Source organism: Microtus oregoni, unplaced genomic scaffold, assembly GCF_018167655.1.
Source record: "Microtus oregoni isolate MIOR12 unplaced genomic scaffold, Mior012 000036F_ref0000092, whole genome shotgun sequence".
Classification (NCBI taxonomy): Eukaryota; Metazoa; Chordata; class Mammalia; order Rodentia; family Cricetidae; genus Microtus; species Microtus oregoni.
Genome location: NW_024543095.1, coordinates 9,820,634 through 9,833,376, shown reverse-complemented (window position 1 = coordinate 9,833,376; position 12,743 = coordinate 9,820,634). Strand labels below are relative to the sequence as shown.

Genomic DNA, 12,743 nt, shown 5'->3' with positions numbered 1-12,743 from the left:
TGCAGATTTCTGTCACCTTCCTAAGGTTTCTCCTGTGTATGCAAAAATTTCAAACTACGGGGGCAAGGCGGAATTCATAATTCAAAGCCCTGCAGTCCCAAGCATTCTTGATAAGAGACACTCAGCCTGTGTTTGTCAGCCCCAGATCTCTCCTAAGTAGCCACATACTCACACTGTAGATGCAGAAGAGGCTCTCCGTGGATCTATCCTTCCTTCAGTTCCCTTCCACCCATGATCAGAGAGCCCTGGAAGCTGTTAGTGCTGGGAGAGCTAAGAAACTGGCCTTGATCATGGGAGGCCCCAGTTCATCCCCGTGCACTTAGGAGGGAGTGGCTATTACACAGAAGAATATAGTACCTTCAGGTTCCCTATGTCCTCCACACAGCACAGGATACCCTTGTTAAAGACAGCACCCTCATGATTGCTACGGGGAAAGCTGGCCCCGCTCACACCTGTAATCCCAGAACTTGGGGGAATAAGGGAAGAGGACCCCTGTGAGTTTGAGGTCACAGAATGGGTCTGGGCCAGCCTAGGCTACAGAGTGGGACCCTGTCCCAAAAACAAAATATGAGTGAGTGGTTGCATAAACCACTATAAATTCAAACAATGGAGTACCATGCCGCCATCAGTATGTTTACAAAGAATTGTCTATGAAGTGAGCAGTGTTACAAAATCTGAAAAACAGGGGTGCCATATACATACATTATGATCACAATGATGCCTACATTGCAAAGAAAGGATTTGGGACAAGAAATACTGCAATTTTGTTGCTGTTGTTATTTCAAGACAGAGTTTTCTCTGTGTTGCCCCGGCTGTCTGGAACTTGCTCTGTAGTCCAGGCTGGCCTGGAAATCAGAGATCTGCCTGTCTCTGCCTCCCAAGTGCTGGGATCAAAGCCATGCGCCACCACACCTGACTAGAAATATCCCAGATTACGAGCCATGACTCTCTCTTCGTGGGTACTATATATTTCTCATGGGGAGATGATTGCTACGTATTTTTAATTTTTTTTTTGATTTTTCGAGACAGGGTTTCTCCATAGCTTTTTGGTTCCTGTCCTGGAACTAGCTCTTGTAGACCAGGCTGGCCTCGAACTCACAGAGATCCGCCTGCCTCTGCCTCCCGAGTGCTGGGATTAAAGGCGTGCACCACCACCACCCGGCCGTATTTTTTTAAATATTTATTTATTATTTTGTATACAATATTCTGACTGTGTGTATGTCTGCAGGCCAGAAGAGGGCATCAGACGTCATTACAGATGGTTGTGAGCCACCATGTGGTTGCCGGGAATTGAACTCAGGACCTTTGGAAGAGCAGGCAATGCTCTTAACCACTGAGCCATCTCTCCACCACCCGGCCGTATTTTTAATTTTTAAGTTTTTCTCTACTAACAGCTGTGCTAGTCAAGTAGCCGTCAATGTTCCTAAATGTCTAAGAGAAGCTCAAAGGGAAGAAGGCTAAAGACATGGCTCAGGCAGTAAAGTGCCTGCATTCAAGCACAAAGAGTTCAGATCCCTAGAACCTACATAAAAAGCTGCATGTGGTAGTGGGTACCTGTGACCCAGCCTTAATCAGGGAAGTTCAGAGATGGGTGGATCCCTGAATCTCATTGCCCAGTCAGCCTAGATGAATAAATGAACTCCAGGTTCAGTGAGAGACCTATCTTAAATAACAAAAGGAGAGAGAGATCAAAGACAGATGCTCACTTTTAACCACAGGCGTTCACGTGCACACCTACAATCACACATACACAACACCGCAAAAACACACGCATTAAAACAATAGAGGAAAGATTCACTTTGGGGTAACATGGCTCCTTTGCTTGTGGGCCTGTGGTAAGGCAGGGCATTGTGGCAAAAAAAATGCTTGGTGGGGCCAAGCTCTCCATTTCACAATGTCATAGAAAGAGTAAGCAAAGAAGGGACCAGGGATAAAGTACATCCTTTTAGAGCACACCCCTACGAGCCCACCTCTTCCAACAAGGTCCACCTCCAGAAGTTTGTAGTACATCTCAGTAATATTATCAAGTTCCATCACAGGATTTATCAGCCGATGTGATCAGAGCTCCCAGCTACATTCGCCCTCCAGAAACCTCCACCACAGTGAGAACGGCCTTCATCACGAGTCTTTAGGGGACATTTCAAATCCAAATCACACGAGTGCTATATTCATTTCGTAGGCATTTGCTCATCTTTCTAATGCTTTGCTGAGCTAGCAGGACCCAGGATTAAAACAAAAGAATGCAGAGATCCAGTGACCATCTTAGAGAAGTCACATCAATGACTCACTGAAGGGTAATGTGTGCCCAGAAAGCAGTCATGGTGATTCCGTGAGGAATTCAAATCACTATCTTTTGACACCAAGTGGTCGAAACCTCATTGGTCCGTTTAGTGGTCCCCTCACGCTCTTTTTCTCTTTGTTTTCATCTAAATTATAAGAGACTTAAATGATGCCAACGCAATGCTTGAAAGGCCAGAATGGTCCAGAGCAAGGATGGGAACCTGTTCTCAGCTCATCTCACAGCCCTGTTATCCCAGAGAGTGGGTCTGCTGGCTCCCCTCAACCACAAGGTTACCTGTGCTTTGCTAGTGCTTCTTCTCTCTCCCTCCCTCCCTCTCCCTCCCTCTCTCCTCCCCCCCCCACACACACACTCCACGAGTACTCACAATACTCAATAAGGTACAATCGTATTTTTTTTTCTCTCTTGATTGCTTTCATTCAGATCCTGTTGAACCTGTTTGTCTATTGATACCTTGACATTTTTTACCTTCCTGGTTTCTTCAAGATATAAAAAAGTGTTTCTTCCAATGCAAAATTTCAACTCTTATGTCTAATAAGAATTATGTCTTATGTCTAAGACTTTCCTCCCCTACCCTGTCCCCAAGGTCTTAGCAAATCCTGGCCCCCCCAAAACTTGGACTTTCTAGATTAAACCTCCCTCAATAGAGGGTTAGTCCTCACCAGCTTTCTTCCCTTGCCCCCATAGTGCAGGGATCAGAGGCAGGTGACTTTGCTCTGTTTCACTCTCCTGGCTCCCTTGGTTGGCTGCACCATCCTGAAAGCTGGTTTCTGCAACTCGCCTCCCTTATGGAACTCAAGCTCACCCCAAGTGAGAAGCTCCCCAGTGTATCATCTCTTACCCCTCCTTGACCATACACTGTGAATTTCTACTCTTGAAGCATGCTGTCCTGAAGATAACCTTATTGTTGGGTAAATCCCCATCCTTTGCCTACAGGAGAACCAGGAATCTTTGACCAGTAAAGACTAGGTACCTGTGCAGCCCTCGTAACTTATCATCTCTCTTCATCACACAATCTCTTGACATTGTCCTTCTCCCCTCTCAAATAGAAGCCATAGGAAGGAAGGACACCAGTTTGCTGCCTTAGAGAGACCCAGCTGGGTAAGGTGATATTGATCTGGCCTTCTCATAGTTACTCCATATCACCAGTGATTTTTAGGTGGCTCCTACAGAGCACGGATGGTTCATGTGGTTTGAGGCTGGGAGGAAAAGGCACCATGGGAGAAAATCCGGACTCCCATTCCAACACAAGCCTCATTCATTCAGGCTACCATCTCTACCTTGTAGACTTTAATCACCAATTGCCCATCTCCACATGACCGAAAATGGCTGAGAGCTGACTCAAGCCCCCTCTGTCATACCTGGAATTAGTCACAGGGACCTCACCACCAACCTGGGTTTGTCTTAAGGCTAAGAACACAGGTTCCCTTCTGCCTCAGCTTCACTAAGGCCACCCAGGAGTTCCATCTTGCTTCCTTTCAGAATTATCCAGTAGCTGCCATTCCTTGTTTTCCATCTCTCATCTCCTCTTAGTTTATAAAATCTTTATTCGGCTGTTAAATGGGTAGGAAGAGAGAAGGACTAGTAAAAATATATTTCTGGTAGAGAACACTTTCCCAAATCTTTAATTCACTTCCAAAGTCTTCAACATTTGAAACCAAAAGCCAATAATTGAAGCCAATAAATATCATCCAGGGATGGAATTCACACACAAACACACACACACACACACTTTGGATCATAAGTTTAGTGACCATGGAAACAGGACTAACAATGTCAGGCTGAGGACCTGGAAAGATGCTTGACTAATCAGAATTTGGCAGACCATTATGACCATTTTAAAACTCCTTCAAAATATCAGTTAAGAGTTATTTTAGTACTTAAAAGCTACAGCCCATAAAAATAATATCTAAACAATTTAGCAAGGTGTCTCTGTCCCTTTCCACAGAGCTGCGCATCTCCTCGTAAGCCTTCCATCATCCCTTCCATTGTCAATAATAACAAAAAAATAAAAAATAAAAACCCTCCCACACAACCCACCTCAAAGGGCATAAGGGATTGGTTACTACAAGTCAAATATGAGTGACTGTGATTAGGGAATTCAAAATATATACTACTAATCTCCATGCTCCAGTGTGGAAACAGTTCCGTTGAGATGTTATAGTAACAGAACAAAGAAAGCCATGAATCAAACACCTAAAACATATTGGTGGAAACAGTAGGTAGGTAAGTTAAAGCAAAGCATAAAAATGACACTTTTAGCCTGTTGGTTAGTGGGTCTAGCTATCTGTTCATACATCCCAAAGGATTTACCAAGTGGCCCCAAAGACATCATCTCCCACACAGAGGAGGTCAATAAACGACTATGAAAAGGGCAAAAGATGGCCCAAGATAATTTGGCTCAGGACTCTTAATATTCCAACCTCTCCATAATGATTGGCGTTCTAATTAACCAATCAGCCTTGCAGAAAGTTCAATGGATAGTGCAGGTAGCTTCCTTCCAAGAACTGACATCCATACCAAGAAGTGAGCAATGTGCCGGCCTTTCTTTTCGTCTGCAAGTGTCTGTGCATCCCAACACATTTCTCCATCTCCTGTGAGACCCACTGCTCCATCTCCGCTTTAGTTCTCGCTTTCAACCTTTCCTTCCTCCTGTAGGCAGCATCAGCAACATCTTCCGCTTTCCCCATTCGGCTGCGAACTTTGCAAAGAGGAAGATGTCTGATCCTCCTTCTCCCAGGACTCCAGCAGCTACACTCTAAGACGGGCTAACAGTTTCGTAAGTTTTAGCCTAAAGAGCAGCCAGGCCTTACAGAACACCATCAGGAGCTCCGTTGTATTATCTAACCTTTCATCTTCATTGAGAGTCATCAACGGCTTGTCTAATCCAATGTTCTGTGATGCAATAAAAATAGGAGAGATTCAACAATATTAGCTGTTTAATTCTGGTCATTGCATTTGGTTTTTAAAATGCCCATAGGACAGAAGTGCCCTATTAATACATCCTTAGCTCTCACTTGCAGACTTGTTGCATTAATTTCTATATGTAAAATTTCTAAATCAGTTATATGAGCTGAGAAACACACAGATCTTAGATGGAATTTTACTGGTAAAAACATTATTAATGCAAGTGAATGGATCTTTGTTTCCTCAGAAACTAGGTCAGTTGGCCACTAACACATATAAGGTGGAAAAAAAGAGGCAGAATTCAAAACTGACTCAGACCTCTCCTGAGTCACTTGCCTCTGGCAATAATATGTGTACGTGTGCCCGAGAGCCACAGTCCCCTTGAGGAGGAAACAGCTATATCCCCTGCTGCCAGATGGCTAGGACAAAATCCAAATGAAGAAAACAACCAGGATTTAGGACATTCATCCCTGTTGCTCTGCCTAGAGTCCAGAGGACGTTTGCGAGAAAGGTATCTTGGAATGAAATACTATAGTTCCCTGGCAATACTGACCTAGCATCAGCAAACTCCTTTGCCCGCAGAAGGACACTGAGCCCTCCTGTTTGAGAGTAAATGCATTCAAGCCACACCCACACTTAAACACGCACACACGCACACACGCACATGTGCACACATGCGCTTTTCTTAAAATTTCACTCCCATCAAGCTACTTTAACTTCCTTTTTACCAAAATTTTAAATTCTGTTCTGTCGCTCTGACTCCTCTTTCTCAATACTTAGAGCTAAGATTTATATAAATCATTATTTCCAGGGATGGCATTCAACTGAAATATTAACCCAGATGAATCTTGCATGGCCAAGACTGGCAGCATCCAGACAGAGCCAGTGTGGCTGTGCCAAGGGCTCCAATGAGCAGCAACCCCTCCCTAAAGGATTTATCAGTGAAGAACCCAGCCTGAGTTCAGGATACGATATGAGAGCCTCCTGTTTTCCACGTGCCCCTAACAGTTCTCCCCCCCCCCCCCAAATCTTTTAGTTCTATTTTGACTTAGAAGACCTAAAGAAAATCATCTTTACTCCATTCTCCTGGCTTCCCCTTCCAGTCCTTTGGGGTCACTGATCATTCCCACCTCTCACCTAAGAAACCTCAGACTACACAACTGGAATGAGTTGAAGCATGTGTTCTGAAACAGACATCTCCTAACCCACAGACTTCCTAATGTAGTTTTGTCTGCAAGAGAGTTGCACACGCGCAATGATGGGGCTAGACTGGAGGGGGATGGGTTTCTAAAAGAAGTGATGCCTTCTGAGCAAACAGAAACTGGGGTACACAAGCAAGATGGCTCTAGAGCCGGAGCAGGAACTCGGGAGCTGCTGTAAGACACAGCACAGCACACGTGGCCTGCCAGAATCTGCTGTTCCTCGCGCCTGTATATTTGAGACTTTCAGCCTCCAGATCTGCACATGAATAGAATTCATTCACATTCCTCCATTAGCTTGAAAAATCTTTTACAATTGAGCAAGACAAGCTTGACCTCCCTCCCTTCTTTGTCTTTCTTTCACAGCTAACCGCCCTCCTACCCCCCCCCCCCCCCCCCCGGTCTCCCTTAGACTCCTTTGGGGCTTCTCCCCTCCACCTCCAACACTCCTCGGTATTCTGGGATGCAAGATGGAGCTAGCAGTAGGTTTAATGAGAAGTGTCCCCGTGGGTTAAGGTCTTTGAACACGTGGTCCCCAGTTGGGGGTACTATCTGGGGAGTCGCGGAACCTTTAGAAGTTCGATCCTTACAGAAGGATGCACAAGCATGTCCCTAGGCACGGTTTTGAGTTTACAGTCTCGCCCTTGTCCAGTTCACTATCTCTGTTTTCTACCCTTGGGTGAAAATGCTGTTGCTAATCTTAAGATCCAGTTGCCTGCTGCCCGCTGCCATGCATCCTTCTCCCCTTCTTGAATCACTAGTGAACCTAAAGGTCAGAGTTCTGGCACACCTGACCCCGCCCCTTGTGGGGGACCTGGCAGAGCACTTCACCCCAGGGTCACGCCTGTGTGTAGGGCAGGCAGTATTCTGTCCCTTTAAATGTGGAAACTTCACCTACTTCTACCTCTTCTTCCTATTCCTCTTCTCTCTATCTCTCTGTCTCTCTCTGTCTCTCTCTGCCTCTCTTTTTTTTCTCATCCACCTCTCCTGTCCTCAGAGGCCGGTCTCCCCCCACCCCACCCCCACCCGCCATTTTCCATTCTCTCTCTCTCTCTCTCTCTCTTTCTCTCTCTCTCTCTTATTTTGCAAGACAGGTTTTTCTGTGGCTCTGGCTGTCCTGGAACTCACTCTTGTAGGCTGACCTGGAACTCTCAGAGATTTCCTTTCTCTTAATAAAACTTCCCACTTAAGCTCTGTCTGCCTGGCGTGCCTGTCTCTTGCTGGCAATAGGGCTCTTACCTACCAAAGTCTCTCTCTCCTGCACATAGTCAAATCAATCAACTCTTCCAGAATTCACTTTTGGCAGTGGTGTTTCCTCACAACAACAAAAAGTGACTGATACAGACCCAAAAATGAAAATAGGGTTGTTGTTGTTTTTATTAAAATTCGACACCTTTGACAGCTCCGTGTGAAACTCGCTGCATCTTTCTTTGGGTTGCTTTACTTGAGGGAACAAGTCTTAACAAGGCAAACGCTGTAATTCCGCTGTAGATGCGCAACACTAGCTGACGTTTCTGGAGAAATTGAGCCCTATCTAACCTCTACTCATATTTCCCTCAGCACTTCAACCACACCTTTTAGACATGTTCTAGACGTAATTTCACAAAATTAAAATTTTTATCTAGTGGAACTTTAACCATTGCTGGTTGAACTAATATTAGACAATATTCCTACTAAAATTCAGTTTGTGCACTTATTCACAGTCTGCCAGGCCTGAAATTTTAATCTGCACATATAACCTATCCCAATGATGTCCAGATTAATTTATATACTCTCTTATCAGCAAAAAACAATGCATGTTTTCACACTGTGTGTTTATAAAAATATGCATATATATTGAACAGTAAAATATACCAAACTTAGAATTTTAATGAATGAAACTAAATACAAATAATAGCTCTTTTGTTTTCATGAGGACCATTTTGAGACATTTTAGATTCTACTAGTTTATATAATATTGAGTTTATATAAAGAATAAAATGTTGAGTTGCTTCAGCTGTTAACCATACATGGAATTATTAAAAAACTATGATAGTATGTAATATCATGTATGCAGATCAACAACGTAAAAGTGAAACTGGGGGAACACTGGACTAAAGGACATGGATAAAAAAGAGTAACAGGTATGGGGGAATACCCTCAAAGTACGTAATAGATTTCTCTGTGAGTGTGTGTGTGTGTGTGTGTGTCCTTATGTAACCTATGTGCATTTATGCCCTAACAATAACATATGCATATAAAGATAATAGCTATTTAATGAAATGTCATGGAACTGGCTACAGGGAATCTTTTCAGGCCCTTAGCCCTATGACTCTTCTCTCACTAAATTAAACATTCTCCAGCCACCATCGCTTATGTTTGCTCCTCTCCAAATTACAGAAGTGGACAAAATAGAGATCTCACCAATGTCAGTTCAAAAAAAAAAAAACTCAAATGACTAACTGTGCTGTCTATTATCATACCAAAGCACATACTGGCCTCCATGTTCTCTATACCAAAGCATATGCTGGCCTCCATGTTCTCTTGCATCACAGATACCTGTTAAAGAGTCCATGCTGGCACCATGGCTTTTCTCACCCTGACCCCAATCCTGAACTTCTCCAGCTCCTGGGTTTCCCTTCCCCCAGCTTCTCATTTCTATGCAGCCTTTCCATTTCAACCCTGAACTCTTGGTGCTCTCTTTTTGTCTTCCCCTATAGATCTCCCTCTCTAACCCTACCCTAGTCCCTCTCTCCTCTTTTGGGGTCCAGCCTCAATGGGGTTCACACGTTCCAGGGTGGCAGCATGTGGATTAGAAATGTTAACTAGGAGGGACAGAGATATGAAAGAAAAGGATCAGAGACTCAGAGTAGACCTGGGACGGCAATCCCGTGAATACTGAATTCACCCGCGTTTATTTTCCGTATGCTTATATACCTCAACCCAAGGGGGGGGGGGGGGCACGGCAAAAGACTGCTTTAACATGATACAAAGCAGAAACAGAGCAATTACCTCTTCAGTACCTGAGACATCAAGCAACTATATCCTAAGTTAAGCATTCTGTTGCTTAGGCAGGATGTGCAGCGACCACACCATAGACCAAGCATGTTGAAGGCAGCCACTCCCTGGGTCAAACCTCCTGTCATATCCTTGAAGGCACAAGAATAGACTTGAATTCTCTGACTTTTGGGAAAATGGAGTGGATCCACCTCTGTGAGCCATCTTAATACCAAAACACCAAGTAACCACACCCTAGGTAAAGATATCTTGTTTGTAGCCACACCTTAAGTCAAACCTTGAAAGAGCAAGAGTAGGCTTAAACTTGCTGACCTTTGTCAAAGTGGAGTGGACTCACTTCTGTGGGCCTTGACATCCTCTCATGGTCCAATTTAATCTGCTGGTCATGTTCAGTGTACTATTTTTGTCCCTGCTCTGGACTCTTCTAGATGCCTCTGGCTGTACTCCCTCATATTTACAGTTTTAAAAAAAGGATAAAAAAAAAAAACCCTTCTCCTCAACCATACCTGGGAGTGGTCCTTACTTCACATAACCAACAGACCATACTTTCAACCAGAGATATGTAGAACACCATCAAACTTTAAATTTCAAGACCCCCTTTGGATTTTCCACAAACAGAAATAGTAGAAGTTAAAGACTGGAGGAAATACAGGATAGTGGGCAAAGTTATGGTGTTAGCCTAGCTCGAGACAGAGGAGTGAGTCGATGTTGAGTCATTTCTTAATATACACGCACACAAACAGAGAGCTCACATAATTTGATATATGTCATACCTACCTATGCAAATTTCATAAGGTCGTTGCAATCTACACACACACATAGTGCGGCTGAGTCATTTCTTAGCTTACACACACAAGTAGTGGCTTCATTTGTTTGGGATCTGTCCTATAAACCTTGTGTAAATACCTCCATGTCTAACTTTCAGCATTTACGATGGATCTTTTCCAGATATTAGTAAGACCTTTGATTAGGGACTCTCGTGATGACAGTTTACACGCTAGGATTGTAGGCCTTTATTGCAGCTCTCGTTTACTAAGTGCTTGATAAGTACCTTCTAGACATTATCTCACCCAAGCTCTCAGGTTTGTGTTTCCTCATCTGTGAACAGTAATTATAATAACTACCCCCACAGAATGGTTATTACCACCAAGTGGCTTACCTGGGATCCGGCAAGGAGAAATTGAGCATCAGAGACAAGGAGATCAAGCCCCTACAGATTTCACCACTCCTATACCGTCAGGAACAAAGACATCCTACTCCCCTTGAATACAGAAATGACATTAATTTGTCTTTTCGACAGCTCAGTTTTTTTTCTCAAGTCTCTTCCATCTTGGCACATTAGATAGGACCGAAGGGCACTGAGCAGTGATCTATTCTATCCCTATTCTTTCTCTCTTAAGATCCTCAGTTGTGACTTCCGGGTCGGGGCCTAGGCGGTGGCAAATTCAAGTCCAGTCAATCCAGTGGTCTTCTTTGATGTCAGCATTGGTGGCCAGGAAGCTGGTCGCATGAAGATCGAGCTGTTTGCAGACGTGGTGCCTAACAGCGGAGAGCTTTAGGCAGTTCTGCACTGGAGAGTTTTGGAAAGATGGTGTTCCAATTGGGTACAAAGGAAGCACCTTCCATAGGGTCATAAAGGATTTCATGATTCAGGGTGGATATTTTGTTAATGGAGATGGTACTGGAGTCGCTAGCATTTACTGCGGTCCATTTGCAGATGAAAATTTTAGACTTAGACACTCTGCTCCAGGCCTGCTTTCCATGGCAAACAGTGGTCCCAGTACAAACGGCTGCCAGTTCTTTATCACATGTTCTAAGTGTGATTGGCTGGATGGGAAGCACGTAGTGTTTGGAAAAATCATTGATGAACTTCTGGTGATGAGAAAAATTGAGAATGTTCCCACGGGCCCTAACAATAAACCCAAACTGCCAGTGGTAATCTCCCAGTGTGGGGAAATGTAATCTAGACCAAGACTGAACCAGATCTTGAGTGTTGGGTGACACTCCCCTTGAGTCTGACAAGCTGGACTGACCTCTGCCTCCACAATGTGTGAACCAGGACCTGGAAGTCTCACAAATCAGAACCAAGGCCTTGTTTAAATTTTGAACTGTAAATAAAGGATTTTTTTAAATGTTTTTTTTTTAAAAAAAAGATCCTCAATTGTTCTTTATCGGGGTTGTGTAGATAGAAGTTTCTGTCCCACCCAGTCCCACAGCCATTCAGTCCCAAATAAACACAAAGAGGCTTATATTAATTATAAACTGCTTGGCCTATTGCTCAGGCTTATTATTGACTAGCTCTGATGACTTAAATTTACCCATAATTTTTGTCTATGTTTAGTCACATGGCATGGTACCTTTTCTCAGCAAAGCATTCTCATTTTGCTTCATCTGCATCTGACTGGTGACTGACTCTCTGCCTTTCCTCTTCCCAGACTTCCCAGACCTGGTTGCTCCACCTATACTTCCTGCCTGGCTACTGGCCAATCAGCATTTTATTACACTAATATGAATGACAAATTTTTACAAGAGTACAAGAGCATTATCCCACAGCATTTCTCCTTTTTTCTTTTCAAAACAAAAACCCTGAAATCCTCTTTTGTTTAGCTTTTTTTCTGACCATTATCCATAGCAACTTGTAACCAACTTGCTAAACAAAAACAAACATCCATTATCCATTTGGGGAGGAATATAAGCATTGTTTTCTAATTCCTGTTGTCTGGGGATGTTGGCAATTTTACCCAAAGAAAATATAAGATTATGGTCCAGTCCTTACTGGAGTCTTTTGTGAAGCTGGATCATCTCAGCCAGCAGCCTTGTAGTTTTCTAGATGCAGAACTCAGAAGAAACTCCAATAGAGGTTCTTAGAAACATTGGATCATCTGGGCTATTCATTCCCAATGGAGATATTTCAAGGGGTCTTTCTCAATCAAACCTTAGTTTTCTAAACCAAGAATGAATCCATAGCCTCTCCTTTCCTGTGGAAACAAAAGCAAAACCTCTTCTCCAAAGTAACATGTATATTCTTTTATGTTTGAATGGAATGTTTTATAGATGTCTGTTAAGTCCATTTGAGTCATAACAGAGAAATAGTTCCCTTATTTCTCTGTTAATTTTCTGTCTGACAGATCTGTCCAGTAGTGAGAGTTGGGTGTTGAAGCCTCCCACTATTAGTATGTGGGGTTGATGTGTGATTTAAGCTTTAGTGGTGTTTCTTTTACACATGAGGTTGCCCTTGTATTTGGGGCATAAACGTTCAGTATTGAGATTTCCTCTTGATGGATTTTCCCTGTGACTAATATGAAATGTCCTTTGTCTCTTTTGATTGATTTTAGTTTTAA

At 43.4% G+C, this 12,743-nt stretch overlaps 1 pseudogene; it reads left to right on the top strand.

Annotated features, from left to right (window-relative positions):
- Positions 1-10,335: 10,335 nt before the first annotated feature.
- Positions 10,336-11,364, top strand: LOC121432829 (annotated as a pseudogene).
- The last annotated feature ends 1,379 nt before the right edge of the window (positions 11,365-12,743 follow it).